At 54.1% G+C, this 19,827-nt stretch overlaps 1 protein-coding gene across 1 annotated transcript in view; it reads right to left on the reverse strand.

The window, feature by feature from the left end:
* The window catches only part of Slc29a4 (solute carrier family 29 member 4), a 29,350-nt gene extending 24,875 nt beyond the window's left edge, over positions 1-4,475 (reverse strand). Inside the window, exon 1 of the mRNA XM_055598477.1 lies at positions 4,401-4,475. The gene's annotated coding sequence lies outside the window, so the exon portion shown is untranslated. The remainder of the gene's footprint in view (positions 1-4,400) is intronic.
* Positions 4,476-19,827: the final 15,352 nt, after the last annotated feature.

A 19,827-nucleotide genomic window follows, 5' to 3' on the forward strand; every position in this document is an offset into this window, starting at 1 on the left:
GAAGAAGAAGAAGAAGAAGAAGAAGAAGAAGAAGAAGAAGAAGAAGAAGAAGAAGAAGAAGAAGAAAAGGAGGAGGAAAGCAGATGGGAGATTGCACACAGGTTCTGTGCAAAGCGCGGCACTGTGTCACAAGCCGCCTCGTGTACCGGGAGGGTTTTATATAGACTCCCCTGCAGACGCCGAGGGACGACTGTACATTTTATTCATAGTAGTAAACTGGAGACAGGCCATGTGTTACGAATGGGAGATGGGTAAAAGCCTGCAGCTCACCCACACGTGGTGCCCACGCAGAATGTAAGGCAAAGCATTCCTCGTGGCCTGCACCTGTGCGTGCCTCGGATGTGTTACTGGCGCGAACAGGCAGACACTCGGCCCCATTTCTGTGAATTCCTAGAACAGACGATAAAGGACTCTAAGGCTGGCCACCCTCTGTGTGGGGTGGGCAGGGAGGGAGGGAGGCAGGGCTGGAGGGAGCTGGGGCGCAGGGCGGGGCGCGCTCAGTGTCTTGGGTGTTGTGAGCGTTCGTGAGGACTCAGCGCCAGGTGGAGTGTGCCTGTCCTCCAGGCCTCCCAGCAGCGAGGTGAGGACTTCGCCCCTGGTGATGTAGTGAGTTTGAGACCAGCCTGGGCTAGCTGAGACCTGTCTGAAAGCACAACAAAGCAAACGAACAAACAGGAGTTGGAGAGACATCCACTGGGAAGGGCGCTGCCTCGAAGCAGGAAGATCTGAATTTGGGGTTCCGGTAACCCAGCCCTGCCGAGGTGCTGATGGAGGATGGCTGGGGTTTGCTGGCTGCCTGCCTACGTTTTGGCTAAGCACAAGGCCCTGCCTCAAGAGAAGAAAGCAGAGCGTGATGGAGCGGGACACCTGTCGGCTTCCTAGGGCCTCCACACACAGGCGCACACACCTGCCCGCACACGTATGGACAATGCACATGCACACCACACAGATCCCAACACTTGGGAGGTGGAGGCAGGGCTGTTCGGAAGTTAGAGGCCATCTATGGCCCATGGCCAGAGCTCAGCCTCAACCTGGGTCACCACACACACACACACACACACACACACACACACACACACACACACGACAGCCAGGTCACAGAAGTACAGAACTGTCTCCTGTACAATTGTGTTCTCTCTCTCACCCTTTTTCTCCATTCCTCCTTCCTTTCTTCTGTCCCTTCTTCCCCCTCCTCCCCCCTTTTTTGGGACAGTTTCAACATTTAGCCAAGGTTAACCTTGAACTTGCCATGCTCCTGGGTCAGACTCTTAAGGGCAGAGATGACAGGCAGGTGCCTTGGGAATCTGTTAAACACAAGCTGGGCCAGAGGCGGGCTGTGAAATGGGGAGATGGCTGATGGCTCAGAAAAGAAACAGAATATGCTCTGAGCACCCATGGCAACTCCTTTTGCCTTCATTTGTGTTTAAATTTGTCTGTAATAAAATAGGAGCGGAGGGAGTGGGGAGATGGCTCAGCGGGAAAGTCACTTGCTTGCAAGCCTAGTGACCTGAGTTCAGGCCCGGAACCCACATGGAACGAGAAATCTGCCACCAGCATGTTGTCTTTTGACTTCCACAAGAGCGCATTCAAGCACAACAAGTAAACGCAATTTTAAAAGTCAGAAAAAGAGAAAGAGCCCAACGGGGTCCCCTCTTGCCCTCCTCGAGCTCTTGCAGGGCCACCCTTTGACATCTGCTTTCTGTGGACACAAACCTAATTTATTCCCAACTTATTAGCTTAAATCCATTAGGACCTCTCCCATCAGCTCACAGCAACCAGAAGCCTGTGTAGGAGGCCCTGCTCAGGACACTGGGAGAGGGCGGGAGGGCCATCGCTATGGTCACAGTGAGCCCGAGTGGCTGTGACCTTCACATGGACACCTGCTCTTGCTCTCAGGGACCGTGGTGCCCAGGGAGCCCTTTCGAAGCTGACAAGAGGAGGCCAGCTGGTAAAAGGGAAGTCTGGGGCTCCGCATGGGGAGGGGTGACAGTGGGTGTTCTAATAAAATACAGTGACACATCCCTGGGACCCGTTAACCACACTTATGCTCATAGCAGCCCCAGAGCTTAGGATTTCTGGGCTCCCTTTGGGTAGTTCGAGTCAGAGGCATCAAAACCTGGCCTGGGGTGGGGGAAGGGTCCTCTGCAGATTTGTAGAGGGAGCTTTGGGAGCTGCTGGCGGGGACCTGCTGGCGGGGACCTGCTGAGCCATTCCAATGCGGCGTGCCCCATGCTCCAGCCAGCACCATGGACAGCTTCCCAAGGCCTCCTAGGGCAGAAAGGGCAAATGGAAGAACCCGGCTCAGCAGTGAAAGGCTGGTCTAGGGAGGGGCTTGGGTGCAGATCACAGTCCGAGTGCCTGCTTAGTGTGTAAGAGGCTGTGAGTTCAGATCCCAACACTGCACAAAATTAGGCAGAATGCCTGCCTAATGTTCATACAGCTCTGGGGGTTCAGTCCCTCGCACTGGAGGCTGGAGTGGGGGACAATTAAAAATCAGCTTTTCCAGGGCTGGAGCGAGAGCACCGTGCCTGGTTAGAGAACTGGCTACTCTTCCAGAGGACCTGAGTTTGACTCCCAGCATCCACACATGGTAGGCAGCTCACAACCAGCTGTACCTCCAGTCCCAGGGTACCCACGGCACCAGGCACGTGCATGGTACATGGACATGCATGCAGTCAAAACACACATGCACATAAAATTTTAAAAAGTACATCGGTTTCCAACGAAATCCATTCAGCCTTCATTTGTGAAACACTTGTGTCATAGGCTGTGAGGACTCTGTGAAATTCCACAGTGCTCTGCACGCGTTTCTCGGGGCATGTTAGCGCACTCCTTTAATTTCAGCTGTTGGGGAGGCAGAGGAAGGAGGATCAACAATTTGAGGCCAGCCTGGGCTGTACAGTGAGTTCTGGGATAGCCTTGTCTCAAAAAGAGCAAAGAGGAAAAAAAAAAAAAAAAAAACAAGAAGAAATAAAAATAAAACAAAGAAATGGGAAGAAAAAAACAGTTTAAAATTTTTAAAAAAAAGGGAAGAAGGGAGGAAGGAAAGAAAGAAGGAAGGAAGTGACAAAGGCAGGGGGTGTTCTAGGAAAGCAAGGACATGCCGCCTGCCAGGTTCAGGTGGAGGGGATGTGGGGGATGGGAGGACAAATGGATCCTTCGCTGGCATCTGCATCTTGCAGTTGGGAGGGAACTATCACAGAGGGCGGCCTAGCTTCTTGGAGGAGCTTGTCCAGGCCACACAGTCAGCAGGAGGAGATGTCCATCCCTCCCCGGATCTCCAAATCTATCCTTGCAGCGCTCCCTGAACCCCCAGACTACTAAGCCTGGCAGCCAGTCAGTGGTCCCCCTGCACCAGGCTCTTCCTGGGACCGAGTCTCCCAGCCTTCAGTAGAGGGCCTGGCCTGGTGAGGTGGCAGGGCTGTGGGCAGTCCCTGCTGGAGGCTGGGTCGGGATCCAGGAGCTGCCTGGCCCAGCTCCAAGGGCTTTTAGCTGGAAATAACTTTTCATTACTGGCTGCTGTGGGGAAGGATGGCAGGGCTGGGAGGGGAGGGGGAACACACCTCAGGGGGCACCTAGCCTTGCTGCTGCTACTGGAGCACTGGCTGTGCCCTTCCTCCTGATGGCTGCACCCCTGTACTCCTCTCTGGCTTTCAGGGACCCTCAGCACCTCCCAAGTCTCTCCTTTTGAAGCCTGGCTGTATACCAGTTTCTTGTGGCATTCCCATCCTATGGCTTGTTTTTTTTTTTTTTTTTTTTTAATTTTCCTTTAGCTCTCCTTTCTTCTTCCCTTTCCTGATCCCTCTCCTCCCTGCCTCCTTCTCTTCTTCTCTTCTTCCTTCCTTGGTACATAGCCTGGACTGGTCTGGAATTCTGATTCTCCTGCCTCCTCATCAGGGCCCCGCTCTGCCCAGACTCATAGTATTTTTTTGTCCACAAAGCTCCCCCACCCCAAGAACCTCCTCGTCTTCACTCCCTCTGTCCCCCTTCACTGTAAGTGCCAGAACACCCCTCCACCCCCAGAAAGCCTCCTGTGACTTCCCTTTGCCACTGGAACGAGGTCCAGAGAGGGGAAGGCATTCACCCGAGGTCACACAACAGAGAGAATAAGCCGAATGAGCAGAAAAAGGCTTTGCAGGTGAAAGAGGGTGACCCATGACCCAAAATGACCCCTCAGGTGGAGGAAGGAAAGAGCGCCAGGCTCCTACAGACCTCTCCACTTCCCAGAAGCTCACAGCATGTCCATTTCACAGGCAAGGAAGCCGAGGCCAGAGAGCCCAGCCAGACCCCCTGGGAAAGGCAGAGGCAATGGTCTCAAGCCTGCCTGTGCTGTGCCTTCTCATGACTCATGGCTAGCCTAGGCCCTGGCTCTGCCTGGGCTCCCCAGGAGCCTTGCGTACCTGAGTCCTCCTGTGCTCCCTCCTCGGGCTTCTCCTGGTGCTGTCGGGTCTGCGTGAGCCACACACGCTCCTTGGTTAAGCTCCTCTACTCTCTATTTACAAGAGCAAGCTTCTGAGCGAATGAGCCAGGGAAAATGTTTGGCTTCCGTGGGTGGGAGCTGGGGCCATCTGTTCCCAGGCGCTGAGAAAACACCGGAGCCGTCACTTGAGCCTCTCGGTGCCCAGCAGAGCCTCACAGAGTGGGGCTGTGGCACCCGTGAGCTGTGTGTCCTAAGGAGGGGTTATCATCTTCTGTGAGCCTCCCTGTGTGGGTCTATAAAAAAACAACCGAGGGTCTCGTCTAGCTGTGTGACTCCAGGGCGCCCACTGCCCCTCTCTGTTGCTCCCTTGTCACCTCCTTTTTGTACCTACACGCACCCCATGAACTGAGTGCCCCCAAAGCTGACATCTGTGACATGGTGCTACCTCAGACCAGCTTTCCAGCTTTTATGACTAGTGCCCTCATTTGTTCCCAGGCTAAAAATAGCTTTATTGTTTCCTCTGAAAATAAAAAAGAGAACCATTTTTCAATCCAAAAATTTATGAGGTAGGAGGGTAAATGGAGAGAGATAGTCCCTTCCATCAGGGGAAACATCTGTCGAGGACAGTGACTTTGCAGGTGACTCTTTAAATGGCTAGCTGTACCGGGGGTCCAGGATGGAGGTGATTGAACTAAATATTTTGAGAATCACGGTGGTTTGGGAGATGTAGATCAGAGGTGGAGCCCCTGCCTAGAATCCCCCAGTGAGGGGCTGGGGTGTGGCTCAGTGGTAGAGCCCTTGCCTAGAATCCTGCCTTGAACTCCCGATTCTTTCTCCACCCTGAGTGTTGCGATTGCCGGTATGTCCCACACCAGTTTTGTGCAACGCTGGGGCCGGAACAGAGCATTACGGATGCTAGGCAAGCACTCTAGCAACCAGCCTGCATTCAATAATTAACGATGGAGCGTGAGCCTTTCATCTTTTGACCCCCCAGGCCTTGCTCACTTAGGGCCAAGCTCACCACCATCTTCATTCTTGCTGTTTTGCTGGCCCCTTTCCCTCAGCTGGCAGAATACTCAGATGTTTTCAGGGTGTATAAGTATGAGCTGTGAGCATCGCTGGCGGTGGAAACATCCCGTAGGGGCTGGGGATCCAAGGGGAGTAAGGCTGGGTTGGCAGAAGGAGTTTATCTCGATTGAATTCTCTAATCCTCTTCAAGGATTAAGGAAACTTGACGAGCTTCCCTTGATAATGTCCTTTAAAGATTTAATAGGTTTCAGGCTTTCCAAGAGAAAGCCCTGGATGAGGAATTTGAAGGACTTACTTAAGCTCCTGACTCCACGTGTGACCTTGGTCTGTTGCTCTCTCTGTGAAGAGCAGGGTTGGTCTTGGACAGGTGGCCCAGGGGGAGCTGGGTTTGGAAGGCAGGGCTTGTAGTGGCTACAGTGTTTTCTTCTGAAACATGCCTCACCCATCTGCCCTGCTCACCATCAAGCACCTGGGGCAAATCATGGAGCAGCTGTGAGGGGCTTGGGATGTAGTGAACAGTAGGGAGCTTGCCTAGAACCCTGTCTCCCCATGTATGCCAGTCAGGAACTGGGGTGTGGCTCAGTGGTAGAGCCCCTGCCTAGAATCCCCCAGTGAGGGGCTGGGGTGTGGCTCGGTGGTAGAGCCCCTGCCTAGAATCCCCCAGTGAGGGGCTGGGGTGTGGCTGTCCAAATTAATGTATGTTGATGGGCTCAGAGCCAAAAGAGCTGTTTGGAGATGGGGCCTAGTTAGAAAAAGTAGGTCACTGGGCATGAGGGGTGGACACAGCCTTTGAAGGAAATATCTTCTTTCTATCCATTGTTCTCTTTTGGGAATTCCTGTGCCTGTTTCCATCTCTCTGTCTCTCTCTCTCTGTTTCCTGCCAGCCATGAGGTGAGCAGGTACCCACCCTCTTTTTCATGCCCAAAATGAAGGAACCTGCTGAGTGTAGACTGGATTTAACAGGTTTCAGGTTTTCTATGAAAAGGCCCTAAAAGCCGAATCAACCTTTTCCTCCTTGACTTTGTTTCCCCTCAGGTGTTTTGTCACAGTAACCAACACAGGCAGGGGAGAGGCTGGAACCAGGGGCGAGAGTCCCAGAGGACGCTCTCTGCCTCAGAGCACCCGCAGCTGCCTCACATCTGCATGTGTCAGGCAGCTTGACTGCTCACTTTGCTTCTCAGCTTCTCATGTGCGAGAGGTGAAGCACAGGGCGGAGGAATGGGGCTGGGGAGGGAGCTTTGGCCAGAAAGGATGCCTGCCCAGGAGGGTTGGCACCCCTGCCCCTGGAGTGATAGAAGGCCACCTTGTAGGACCTAGAGCATCGGTCTCACCTTGTGGGTCACAGCAAGGTTGAACCACCCTCTCCCGGGGGGCGCCTAGACCGTCGGGAAACACCGATCTTTACCTTGTGACTCATCACAGGAGTTACGATTGCAGAAGTGGTTTGTGGTTGGGGTCAGCACACCATGAGCAACTGGACTAACGGGCTGCAGCGTCGGGGAGGTTGAGAGCCGCTGCTCAGAATGTTCTTTAGGGGAAACTGAGAGCCCGAAGGTTGCGGGGAAAGGAGCCCAGGAGCGTAGTGGGAGATCGAGTTGAGTCTATTCTCGTCTCTTTGATCCTGTCTCTACCATCAATTCCATGACAACAAGAGGCGGCGCTTTCAAGCCCAGAGTGAGTTTTGAAACAACAACCTTTTTTTTTTTTTTTTTTTTTTTAAATCTCTGCTCCTTTTCCCAAGTGCTAATTTTCTCGGGGTGTGTCAGGGACACTGCTACTCCTCGATGGACTCTCTAGGCCCCAGCTGGGTCACAGCGCTGGTCCTGGGCCTCGGGGCACTTCACACCCCTTCCTTCTGCTCCTCTCCTGTCATCTCTCCTCCTGAAGGACTCTGAGAGGGAGAGCGCCCGAGAGCTCTGAGGAGACGCATCACACACACACTCACCTTCACTAGAGAGGATCATCTTCAACTCGAGAGGCCACAAACAGCGAGGCAGGCCCTCACACACACACACACACACACGCTCAGTGTCCGCTGTGTACAGAGCGGCACACGCTGAGTCCCACACAGGCACACTGACCTCCATGCACACACAAATCACACACAGGTACAGGGACACACACTGATTCACACCCACACAGTCGCCGTGGCCGATGCACACCAGATGCGGAGAGACACACATACACGGTGACACGGGCGCACAGGCACATGCCGCTTCACACACATGTTCACATACACAGAAGGCACACATGTGCACAGGGACGCAGGCGACTCAAAGGTACGTTCTCGCACACCAATGTACCCGAGGAGACCTTGATTCACATAGGTACATTTTCCAAAATAATAAATCGCGCGCGCGCGTGCGCGCGTGCGCGCGCGCGCACACACACACACACACACACACGAATGTGTAACCCATACAGTCTAACACATTTTCACACACATACACACACACACACACACAAGCATAGAAGGAATATTAGCTGTCACACAAAAATAGCTTTCCCTCTCACAGCTTGCAGGCACGGGGGTTCGGAGTTCGGAGCCATCAAGCTTCCTTCCGGCTTCCTGTCATGATGGGCCTTTTGTCTGCCTTGGCTTGTCACAGTGTCTGTGACCTGCGGCCCCTGGGACCCAGAGGCTGTGTGGCCACGACTGGTCCCATGGAGTCTGGGCTCCCACTGAGCCCCCTTCGGGGCTGTGTCCACTCCTCTGGTGGAAGACAGCTTTCCCTCCAGGTGTTTCTTGCTTCATGACATCAGGGATTTAAAACCTTGTGTGTGAGTCTTTTGGGAAGTGGCTCTTTTTTTGTTTTTGTTTTTGTTTAATGTGCACTGGTGTTTTGCCTTCATTAATGTGTGAAAGTGTCAGATCTCCTGGAACTCAAGTTACAGACGGTCGTGAGCTGCCATGTGCGAGCTGGGAATTGAACCTGGATCCTCTAAAGAGCAGCCAGTGCTCTTAATCCCTGAGCCACCTCTCCAGCCCCTGTCAAGGGGCTCTTGTCAGCTTCTCCTTTGTTACTATTTTTTAAAGATCTGTCATTTGTTTGTCCATGTGTGCTGCAGAGGCCAAAAGAGGGCACTGGGTTCCCCACCACAGGCAGCTGTGACTCACCTGACCCGGAAGGAACTCAGGTCCTCGGAAAGAGCAACAAGCATTCCTAGATTTATATTTATTTATTATGTGCACAATGTTCCGCACACCTGCAGGCCAGAAGAGGGCACCAGATTTTGTAATAAATGGTTGTGAGCCACCGTGTGGTTGGTGGGAATTGAACTCAGGACCTCTGGAAGAGCAGCCAGTGCTCTCAACCTCTGAGCCATCTCTTCAGCCCTGAAACAAGTATTCTTAACAGCTGAGCCATTTCTCCAGTCCATCATCGTCATCATCACTGTCATCACCACCATCATTATCACCATCATCACCACCATCCTCCTCCTCACCACCATCACTACCATCATCATCATCATCACCATCACCACCACCACCATCATCACCATCAATCAGCATTGTCATTGTCATTGACATCATTGTGCTCTGTAGCCCAGGCTAGCCTGGAACTCAGTGCACTCCTCCTAACTCAGTCTCCTGAGTGCTAGGGTTGTAAATGAAATCACCACGCCCAGCTCCTGCAGGATCTCTAGGGGGCTCCTGACCTAAAAAGAAGGCTCCACAGTCTTCCCTCCCAGGGAGGGAAGGAATATCGACTGCACAAAAATAACTTCAGCTTTCACAGCCTGGGAGGTGAGCGGGTGAGGCCCAGGGCCAAGGCTGGGGCTCTGCCAGCTTGCTGAATAAGCCTGGGTAGATTTGTCACCTATGAAACAGGGAAAAGTGTATGTGTGTATGTGCTCGCATGTGTGTGTGTGTGTGTGTGTGTGTGTGTGTGTGTGTGTGTGTACACTTGCGTGTGTGTGTATGTGCGTACATACATAGACTAGAGGTCAACCTTCGCTGTCATTCCTCACGAGCCATTTGATTTCGCCAGCAGTTTTCCTCTAGGACCCGGGGCTTGACAGGCTGGCCAGCAAGCTCCAGGATGCTCCTGTTTCTGTGTCCCAGGGCTGGGATCACAAGCGTGTACCACCATGCTTGGCTCTTTGTGCCACATGCTGTGACTCAAGCTCCTATCTTCACGCTTCTGTGACAAGCCATGATGATGATGATGATGATGATGATGATGATGATGATGATGATGACGACGATGGCTTCACAATCTGGCAAATGTATATGACATATTCTGCTCTTCTTCCCCACTACCTTCTCCTTCCCTTCACATCCCGTGAACACCGCAGTTAGCCTCCCTGCGATGATGATGTTGATGATGATGATGATTTTTGGTGGCCTCCAAGTTTCATTAGGGTCACCTACCTAAGCACGGGTAGGGATTATTTCCTACAGCACAGGCAACGATCTCCCCTCCCCAAGCACCATCAACAGGGAAGAACAGTTCGGACGGGCAAGGCCCCGTGTGCTCCTTCCTCACGCATGCTGGCATGCTGACTGGCTCCGTCAGGTGTGGGTCTTATCAGGTAATCAGAGCTGCCGTGAGTTCACGGGGACAGAGGCCGTGCTGCATCCAGAAGACGGAGATTTGCCGCTCTCCCCAGATCCTATGGCGCGTATACTTTTCCTCATCCCTCTGCTGTGGTGTCTGAGCCTGTGGCGTCGCTGTGGACGTCCAGGGCTAAGCACTCGGCCGTCACTTTTCTCAGCACTTGGACCAGTTGTGGGTCTCTGAATTCACCTCCATTTACTGCAAACAGTAGCCCCTCTGACCAGGCCTGGCAGCACTGTCTATGGGTATAAATGTCACTATTTAGAAGCCACTTTGACACCATGGGCCCTTGGTCAGACCACAGCATTCAGTTCCTGCCCATGACTTCTCAAGCCGTGCGCTTCTGACCAGGGTTAGAACAGGCGTGGTTCCCTCCTGCAGAGCAGGCCTCAAGTGCATCCAGAACGGTTAGTTACCCTGTAACAGCCATGCCGCCTTTGCTGGAGTGGGCACAGCTTGCCTGGCAGGTTGGTCTCCGGAGGAACCTTCCAGCTCAGTTCACGAGTGATCTCTGTGTGTTTTGAAACCAAACGTGTGCACCCTGGTGTCTTTAAATGATCGCCAGCACATAAAAGCTCACCGACACACTCTTTCCCATAGTTCCTGGTGGGCAGTTATAATATCTGCAAACAGCGACAAATCTGCCTCCGACATTAAAAAAAAAACATGATAAAAAAAAAAAAAACATGATAAAAGAGACACAACATGAAACTTGCCGTTTGGCTTTCTTCTGGCTCGCACTCTGGGGGTGCACAGTCCATCATGGTGGGGGAGGCACCCTGGCGGGATCGAGAGGCCAATGCTCACGGCTCAGCCGCTGTCAGGAAGCAGGGGAAGCCAAACGCTGGTGCTAGCTCACTCTCACCCTTCTGCTCCGTGTGGGCTGCCCCTCCATGGGAGGCTCCATCCACACTCAGGGTGGACTCGGGGCGCACCTTCCCTGCTCAGGTAAACCTCCCTGGAAACACCCAGAGGTTTTGTACAAGAAAGAGGACCCGGGTTCCGATGACGAGCACCTACAAACATGGCCCTGTGTAACCTGGGCTCTGAGGGCCCGTGCTACAGACTCACACACACACACACTCGGGAAAGGGGGGGAGGGGTGCTGAACGTGTTCAAGGACAAGGTCAAGAGTAACGCTGAATGGTCGCTGGAGAAGGCCAAGGGCCAAGCACGAATCCTGGAGACTGCTGGGGGCACACGCGTCTCTCCAAGGCCCCTCTCCGCCCCCTGCTTTGTTTTCCGCACCTCCTTTCGGGTCGCTGCTGAGAACCTTCCCAGGAGGGGAGGGGGTCTGCAGCTAGCTCTCGCCCAGTTATGCAAATCCCAAGCCCCCACACCAACTGTGACTGACAGCCACAAGCGGGCTCCGGGCCTCACAGCCAACAGGAGACCCGAAGCTGGGCTGGGTGAGGCCTGTGGCTCACCTGGCTGTCCCTGTGGTTTTCCCGCTGGACACACACTCCTGCTCCTGGGGTACACTCCTGAGACCGCTGAGCTTGCTATGCGCTGTGGCGCACACCTTTAATGTCAGCACTCAGGAGGCAGAGGCAGTGGATCCCTGAGTTCGAGGCCAGCCTGGTCTACAGAGTGAGCTCCAGGACAGCCGGGGCCATGTGAGTCTCTGTCTCCAAATTCAAACAAGCAAATAATTATGTTCTTGGAAGCCAGGGAAACGGCTCAGTGGGTGAAGAGTTTGCCCTGTCCATCTGAACTTGAGCCCCAGAGTCTAAAGCTGAAAGAGCACTAGTCCATAGAGCCGTCACCTGGCCTCCGAGGTGCGCTGGGGCACACGTGTGCCCCAGATACAAACACACTGAGTTTTGAAAAGAATGGTTCTCCCTCTACCCCGGGATTCACATATGAGATATCTACGCTACCATTTGTGACGGTAGCAAAGTTACAGTTATGAAGTAGCAATGAAATGGCTTTATGATGGGCTCACCACAGCATGAGGAACTGTGCTAAAGGGCCGCAGTGGCAGGAAGGCTGAGAAGCGCTGTCTTGACAGGCCTTTGTCCATTTGAGCAGCATCACTTCAAGACACCCAGATGGCTCCCTCTCCCCAAGGCTGCTTCAGCTCTCTTCCGACTCGGGGGCATCAGTCCACCCAGTGGTTGGGAAGCTAAGGAGCGGGAGAGACAGAAGCTTCCAGGATTCTTACAAACTGTCCAGAACCACGTATTCATTCTCAAAGCCAAGACGGTAGAGGTCACAGCAGAAATTTAAGGAAAGAGGAAGAGGGAATCGTGGAGGAGTGGTTGGCTGGGCTTCACGGTACCTCCTGAGGGCAGCCCAAGCACACTGACCCAGCCCACTGGTGACGACAGAGCCCTCATTTGTCACACTAGAGCGGGGTAATGGTCAATTCTCTTACGGCTGTGACTAAGTATTCAACAGAAGCAACTCAAAGAAAGGAAGAGTTTATTTGGCGCACGGTTTGAGGGAACACAGTCCATCATAGCAGGGGGGCGGTGGGCAGGGCGGCAGCTGTGTGAGGCGTTGGTCACATGGTTTCCAGGCAGGAAACAGACGGATGCTGGTGTTCAGCTCCCTTCTCGTTTCTCCTTTTGCATTTGGTCAGGCCCCCAGCCTCTTGTGGGGTGCTGCCCTTATTTAGGGTGGGGCTTTCCACAGCACATTCTGGCAATGTTCTCACGGATACGCTAAGAAAGCCGACTCCTTAGAAGTCGGTCGAATTGACAGGGGACGATAAACTCCACAATCACAAACACAGGTCCTGCAATCTTCAATGCTAAACAAACAAACAAACAAACAAACAAACAAACAAATAAATCCAGGGCTGGCTGGAGAGATGGTTCAGTTGGTAAAGTGCTTGATGCCCAAGCCTGAAGGCGTGAGTTCGATCCCCAGCACCCATGGAAGAGTTGAACAATGCTTGCAATTCCTGCAGCCAGAGAGAGGGAGACAGCCGATCCCGGGGCTCACTGGCAAGTCTGCCTCGCCTACTCAGTGAGCCCCAGGTCCAGCAAGAGATCATGTCTCAAAACCCAAGATGGGACGGCTCTGTGGACGTGGCTAAGAGAGTAACGGCGCTTGCTCTATGAGCATGAGGGCCTGGTTTGAGCCCTCACACTACAGAAGGCTGGACGTGGGTGGGCGCAGAGGTGAGCAGAGTCTGAGAACTCGCCCGGCCTAGCCTAGCCTTCATAATGAGCTTCTGGCTCAGCCAGAGATCCTATCTCAAGCCAATAAAACGGAAGAGATAGAAAAGGATATCTGATGTCCTCTTCTAAGCTTTGCAACTGTGCACCCACTGACACGCTCATGCACGCGTGCGTGCACACACACACACACACACACACACACACACACACACACACACATGCAATCACGCCCCTGGAAATCAAGCCGGCTCCCTCTGGATAGCCTTGTGCAAATTTCTCCCCCTTCCAATTCTCAGGAAGCCACTGGGCACGCCCTGCCCCCGGGAGCCATCCTAGCCGACATAGGCTGGGCGCATTCTGGTGCAGGGTGAACGCTCTGCTCAGGCTGGGAGACAGGGCAACCTGACCACACAGCCAGGACTCAGTGTGCGGACAGGGGGAAGCGGGTGGCACAGGCCCGAGGGCCAGTGCTGACTCAGGCTGGTTCTCAGGCTGGTTTCTGTCAGCCAGTCAGGGCCACAGGGCTGCGGCCTCCCCGCTGTGCCGCCTGTGATGGGCGGGGAGCTGCGGTCACCGAGTCCCCCGGGAGGGCCCTGCCAGGTGCTGCTTAAGCAGATGATAAATTAGAGACAAGGATTTATCGACCTGCCCGTGGCCTCGCACTGAGGGAACTGTCTGATTCTGTTGCCTGCTGGGGGAGGCAGGGCCAGGTCCTGAACCCAGGGGGTCATAGCCTGGGAGCCGCTGGCATCGTGGCTGCCTACGAAGGCAGCAATGGAGGGTCATTGTCATTGTCACAGGGATTGGCCTCTGTGTCTCCATGTAATTTGGTCAGGGCCTGGCTCCAAGCTTCGTGACTGGAGCTAAAGCAGCCCCGCCTTGTTCTCCTTGTGGAAGCTCTGGCCAGAGCGCCACCCAGGGGAGAGAGGACCCAGGGATGCCCCACCCCCAGGCCCATATCGGATGCTTTTCCTGGGGTGACGTGAACAGAAGCCTTTGAATGAACACCAACAACACACCAAGGAACTCACTCCACCCACTGGGGCCTTGTATGCCAGTGAGGTTGCTGGGGTAGGACCCTGAGTGAGGGGTTTCCCCCGGAAGCTTGCATGAGGAGTTTCTTATTGGGTCCTGGAGTGGGGGTGCCAGGTCGCTCCGAGGAGCCAGGGTGAAGGCACACACAACACACATTTTCACGCTTACTGTAGGCACACATGCCATATGAGCCACATAAAAACAGCCCACGAGACACCCACGAGCCACACACGGGGCCCTCACGTGTGTGTGCTCTGCTGCCTGTCATCCAGGCTGGCTCTGCATGGCTTCCCGTTTCTCCACCCATGGCCTCAAGCATCCATCATTTCCAGGTCACCTACTTCTGATTTGGGCTCCCCCCCACCCCCAAGACTAGATCTCACATAGCCCAGGCTGGCCTCAAACTCACTAAGGTAGGTAAGGATAGCCTTGAATTTATGATCTTCCTCTGCTTCTAATCCCTGAGCCCCGGGGTCTCAGGTGTGTGTCCCACAGCTGGCTTTAGGCCTTTTTGCCCAGTACATACACATTTGTTGGAGAGCAGATTCCCAACATGTGTGTGTGTGTGTGTGTGTGTGTGTGTGTATGTAGGGTAACCGTAAAAATAAAGACTTTCGTCCGTAATGCAGGGAGACTAGAAGCCGCTGTGGAGTTGCACTGGGTTAGAAAATCAGTTTACGAATCCGCTTTTTCCGGGAAAGTTACCCGGAAGCTGCACACTGCAGTACTAACCCGGCTCAGCTCTGCTGATGGCCTTTGTTGAATAGATGTTTTTTTAGCTCTTTAACCCCTGCTTTTTCAACCTCCAGGCTCCTGTTTCCCCACCCCTCCCCAGACACTTTAGCCCAGGCTGGCCTTGAACTCACTATATAGCCAAGGATGACCTTGACCTGATCTTCCCGCTCCTCTTTCTTGAGTGTTGGGATTCAAACCCAGGACCCTGTGCATACATAAACAAGCACTGTACCAGCTAAGTCACACACACAGCTGGAATTTGCACTTTTAAACAACTAGAACTTCCACTGCATCATGAAGCTGCCAACTCTGCCTGTCCCTTGCCTCACCTCAGAGAAAAAAATCCCTGAACCCATTAGCAATTTTGCCCCCCTCCATCTACAGTGATACCCATGGCCCCATGGCTGCTCGAGCCAAGGGCGTTTGTTCTTCCAGAATCACAGACTGCACAGGCTTTGGTGGAGGGCCCTGGCGCTGCCTCTGCAGTTCGCCTGTTCTGTAGGCTGTGCCGAAACTCCAGTCTCTTTCTAAAGCAAAATACTAATATCTAAATACTAAATACTAAAATACTGAGGAATGGGCCTCAGTTTTCTGTCGATGCCCTGTGGCCGCCTGCCTGTTAACTGCTGTAGGGACATTTGTGTTCTGGGCCGGGTTTGGTCCTGTTTCCTGCTCTCTCGGATGCGGGCCCAGGACGGACCTGCTGGGTCTGGCGATCACGGCGTGGGAGGACGAGGGACAGTGCTTACGGCTCTTGTGCGCTTGTCGACGGTGGCCAAGCCTGTGGGTGGGGAGGACCGTCTATTAAAGCTTTAGTGCAAAAAAGAAAAAAAAATGCTGGGCGTGGGCTGGAGAGGTGACTTAGCAGCTAAGGGCGCCAACCCCGTGGCCTGAGTTTCCACTCGAAGGCGGACGGAGACACTGATTCTGCGGAGTTACCCCTGACCTTTACATGTGCATGGGGGCACACAGGCTCACATACTTGTGAGCACGCATGCATAGATACAACACACGCACACACACACACACACACACACACACACGCACACACACACACACGTGTGCACGCGTGTATGCACGCACCCACTTGCACATGTTGTGTTTGTAATCCCAGAGATCAGGAGGTGGAGACAGGCAGGTTCCTAGGATGTGCTGGTCAGCCACCTTAGCCTTGTCAGCAAGGCCCAGGGCCCAGCAGGAGATCCTGCCCCAAAGGAACAAAGCCAAGGCTGCTCTCTGGCTTCCATACACATACATACATGCACCCCCAAACACGTGTGCACAGGCGCACACAGACACCCACATGCAGCGTAAACCCTGCCTTAGTCAGGGTTTCTATTGCAGTGATGAATCGCCATGAGCAAAAGCAGGCTGGGAGGAAAAGGTGTATTTGGCTCACACTTCCACGTCATAGCCTGTCACCGGAGGAAGCCAGGACAGGAACTCAAACAGTGAAGGATCCTGGAGGCAGGAGCTGATCAGAGGCCATGGAGGGTGCTGCTCACTGCTTCCCTCAGCTGGCTCAGCTGCTCTCTTACAGAACCAGGGCCACCAGCCCAGGGATGGCACCACCCACAAGGGGCTGGGCCCTCCCTCATTGATCACTAAGAAAATGGCCTACAGGCTGGCCTCTTGCCCCCTCTGATGGAGGCATCTTCTCCGGGGAGGCTCCCTCCTCTCAGAGACGTTAGCCTGTGTCAAGCTGACATGAAACTGTCCAGCACAGACAGGAAGAAACTCCGCAGCTGAGAGGCCGGGTGCGCACACCTATAATTCTAGCACTTGGAAGTCAGTGGGGCGGGAGGATTGTCACCAGTTTGAGACCAGCCTGATCTACACAAAAAGTTCCAGGCACCTTAGGGCTGGAAACAAAAACTGTCCAGTGTAGCATTGCGCACCTTTAATCCCAGCACCCGGGAGGCAGAGGCAGGGTCGAGGCCAGCCTGGCCTGCAGAGGGAGTTCCAGGACAGCCAAGGCTCCACAGAGAGACTAGGTCTTGGAAAACCATAAAAAAAAGTCGACGAACCCCCTTTTAAACAGCGTTGGGTCTGGGCGGTCTCAGTTGCCCAGTTGGTATTGCCTTGCAAGCATGAGGACCTGAATCCAGACCCTCAGAACCTAAGCCAAAAGCACAAGGGGAAGCAAGTGAAAAAAATAGCAGAAGCAGGTGCTCGCTAGAGCCCAGAGCACAGAGGCGGCAGCACCGGGCACGCTCACCCTGCCCTGCCCGCCGCGTCTGCCCGAAGCCAATGAATGCCTTCGCTGGCCACAGGGTGCATTTCATTTGCTGATGTAATTGAGGGCATAAATAACACCTGCTGACCAGAAGCTACCTGAAGGAGGCAGGGTGGACACAGAGCCCAGCCGGGGCTGCCTCTCCACGGCGACGTCCCTTCCGGGAGCCATTTTTGGGCCTTCCCTGGAGGTGTGGCATCTGGACGGCGCTGGGCCAGTGTGGGTGGTAAGTTACAGTGGGAGGCTGCACTCCAGCCACATCAAGGGCCAAGGGGGTTCCAGCAGGAGGCTGGCCCACTGCTGCGTCCGCTGTGGTCCTCATCCCGGGATGGCAGCCTCGGAGACCAGGCGGCGGCTCCGTGGCTGGCTCTGTCCTCACACCCTCCTCCGTTCTCCTGGGCAATGGGCACTTAGACCCGCTCTTACCAGATGGAACACACTTGATGACTGTTTCTCTCCTTGCCTGGAAAGGGCCCCCAGGCCTCTGCCGCCTCCGCCACTGGTCGGGGACCAAGCGTGCAGTCTGTGGGAGCCTTCCAATCACGTGAACTGTTGTTGCCTTGTTCCCTCACCTCTCCCTGGAGGACCAAGTTTTCCAGAAGCACGCCTTTGATGAGCCCCAAGGGAGTGTTGACGTGATAGAGACATTCCCATTGTGTCAGAAGTTGTCTTTGAGGGCTGTGGTGCCCCCTGGCATTTATACATCATAGACAAACCGAATCAATAAATATTTTTGAAATGGAGTTTTTTTGTGTCACATTTGCAGTTTCAGGCCAGGCCGCACTGAGGGGGTCTCACCGCTCAGCTTCACGGACGCTCCGCCCTGCCGACGTGTGCCACCTAGTGGCTGTGAGGAAAGCCAGGCTAGTCCTCCAGGCGCCAGGCCTGACCTGGGGCCTTGGGTTCACAGGCTGTCTCCTCCAGTGATTTGCCGGTGACCCTCTGGTTTCAGGCGTCAAACACAACCCATAGGAGGGCTGCCTTCACAGAAGCCCGAGGATGGGCTGTGGTGAGCATACAGGTCCCTAGCCTGGGAAGCCTCTATTTCCAGATGTCAGCATGTCTTTATGTTATGACGCTTGCGTGTTCATGTGCCATGGCGGCGAGTTAAAGTGGATTCTTTTCTTTTCCTGTGGGCCCTGGGATTGAACTCTGTTCAGCAGGCGTAAGGGCTTTAAGCTGTTGAGCCATCTTTGCTTGCCCTGAATTCATCTTTAGTGTTTTGTTTCTTTTTGTGTGTCTGTGCACCACCAAGGAGAGCAGGGAGTCCTCCGGAGCTGAGGTTAGGCACTTGCTTTGCCACTGTGCTGGGTGCTGGGAGCAGAGCCCTGCTCTTCTGTGGGATGCCCCCAACCCAGCAATCCGCCCCACCTGCTCCCTTAACTGTCTATGGCTCTGGAGTGTATTTACACACCTGTCCTCCTGTGTGGGAGGCCACGTGGTGCGCATGGACGAGCTCTGGGACTGAAGACCCCCCTGGAGCAGCTGGGAGTCCACACTCATGGGATGTGGGTGCTCTAGCCCAAGGCTGGCTGGGGATGCTCAGGGTCTCAGTGCTGTTTCGGGCTCTTCCTGGAGGGAGGGCGATCGAGGAGGCTTCCCTGGGGCCACCTTTGGCTCCGTTCTTTTGATGGTAGCAAGAACTGAACCCAGGGCCTCACATGTGCCACACGAGGTATGCATGAGGTATGTCCCAGCCTTTTCATCCTTTCCACATGATTTTTAAAATTCTCTGTGTGTATGCCTGTGGGTGTACGGGTCTGTTCGGGTGAGTGCAGGTGGCCCTGGAGCTCAGAGGAGGGCACTGGGTCCTGGAGCTGGAGGCTCAGGTGGTTGTGAAGCATGCTGGGAACCGAACCCTGGTCCTCTGCCAGAGGAGCAAGTGTTTCTTAACCACTGAGCCACTCTGGCCTTGCCTTTCCCCTCTGTGAGATGGGCTCATTAAGCTGCTCAGGCAGGTTTGAACTTTCAACATTCCCGCCTCCACCACCCGAGCCCAGGTATCCAGCCTGGGCTCAGCCTATTATTGGTTTGCTTTTTAAAATATTAAAATGATTGTGCGCGCGTGTGCAGACCGTGGGACACATGTGGCCACCGGAGGACGACTCGCAGGAGTCTCTTTATTGCCTTGTGGAATAAATTCAAGGCGCCAGGCCTGCGGGCAACAGCATCTCCTTGCTGAGCCATCTCAATGGCCCTGGTCTGACTTTTGGAGACAGGGCCTTGAATATACTACATAGCCCATGTTGGCCTTCGTAGTTTTTTTTTATTCCGAGTGTATGGGTGTTTTGCTTGCACGTGTGCCTGTGCGCCACGTGTGCCCTGCCCTCCATGGCCAGTAGAGGGTCCTGAATCTTCTGGAAGTAGAGTTACAGGTGGTTGTGAGCTTCTATGGGGTGCTGGGAACACTCTGGTCCTTAGCAAGAACAGTAAGTGCTCATAACTGCTGAGCCATCTCTTGTCCCTCTCCATCAAAGAATTGTCATTTTAACTGTGTGTGTCTGTGAGTCCAGGTGAGCTCTTGGGCCTGGAGCTACAGGTGGCTGCAAGCCAACGCCTGTGCTGGGAACTGAACTCATGTCCTCTGCAGCTAAGCACTCTTAGCTGCTTGCTGGGTCATCTCTCTGGCCCAACTTTGCCCATTTTTAAAAATTATTCTATGTGCACTGGTGTTTAGCCTAC

The sequence above is a fragment of the Psammomys obesus genome, unplaced genomic scaffold (assembly GCF_907164565.1).
Source record: "Psammomys obesus unplaced genomic scaffold, mPsaObe1.curated_primary_1811, whole genome shotgun sequence".
Taxonomy (NCBI): Eukaryota; Metazoa; Chordata; class Mammalia; order Rodentia; family Muridae; genus Psammomys; species Psammomys obesus.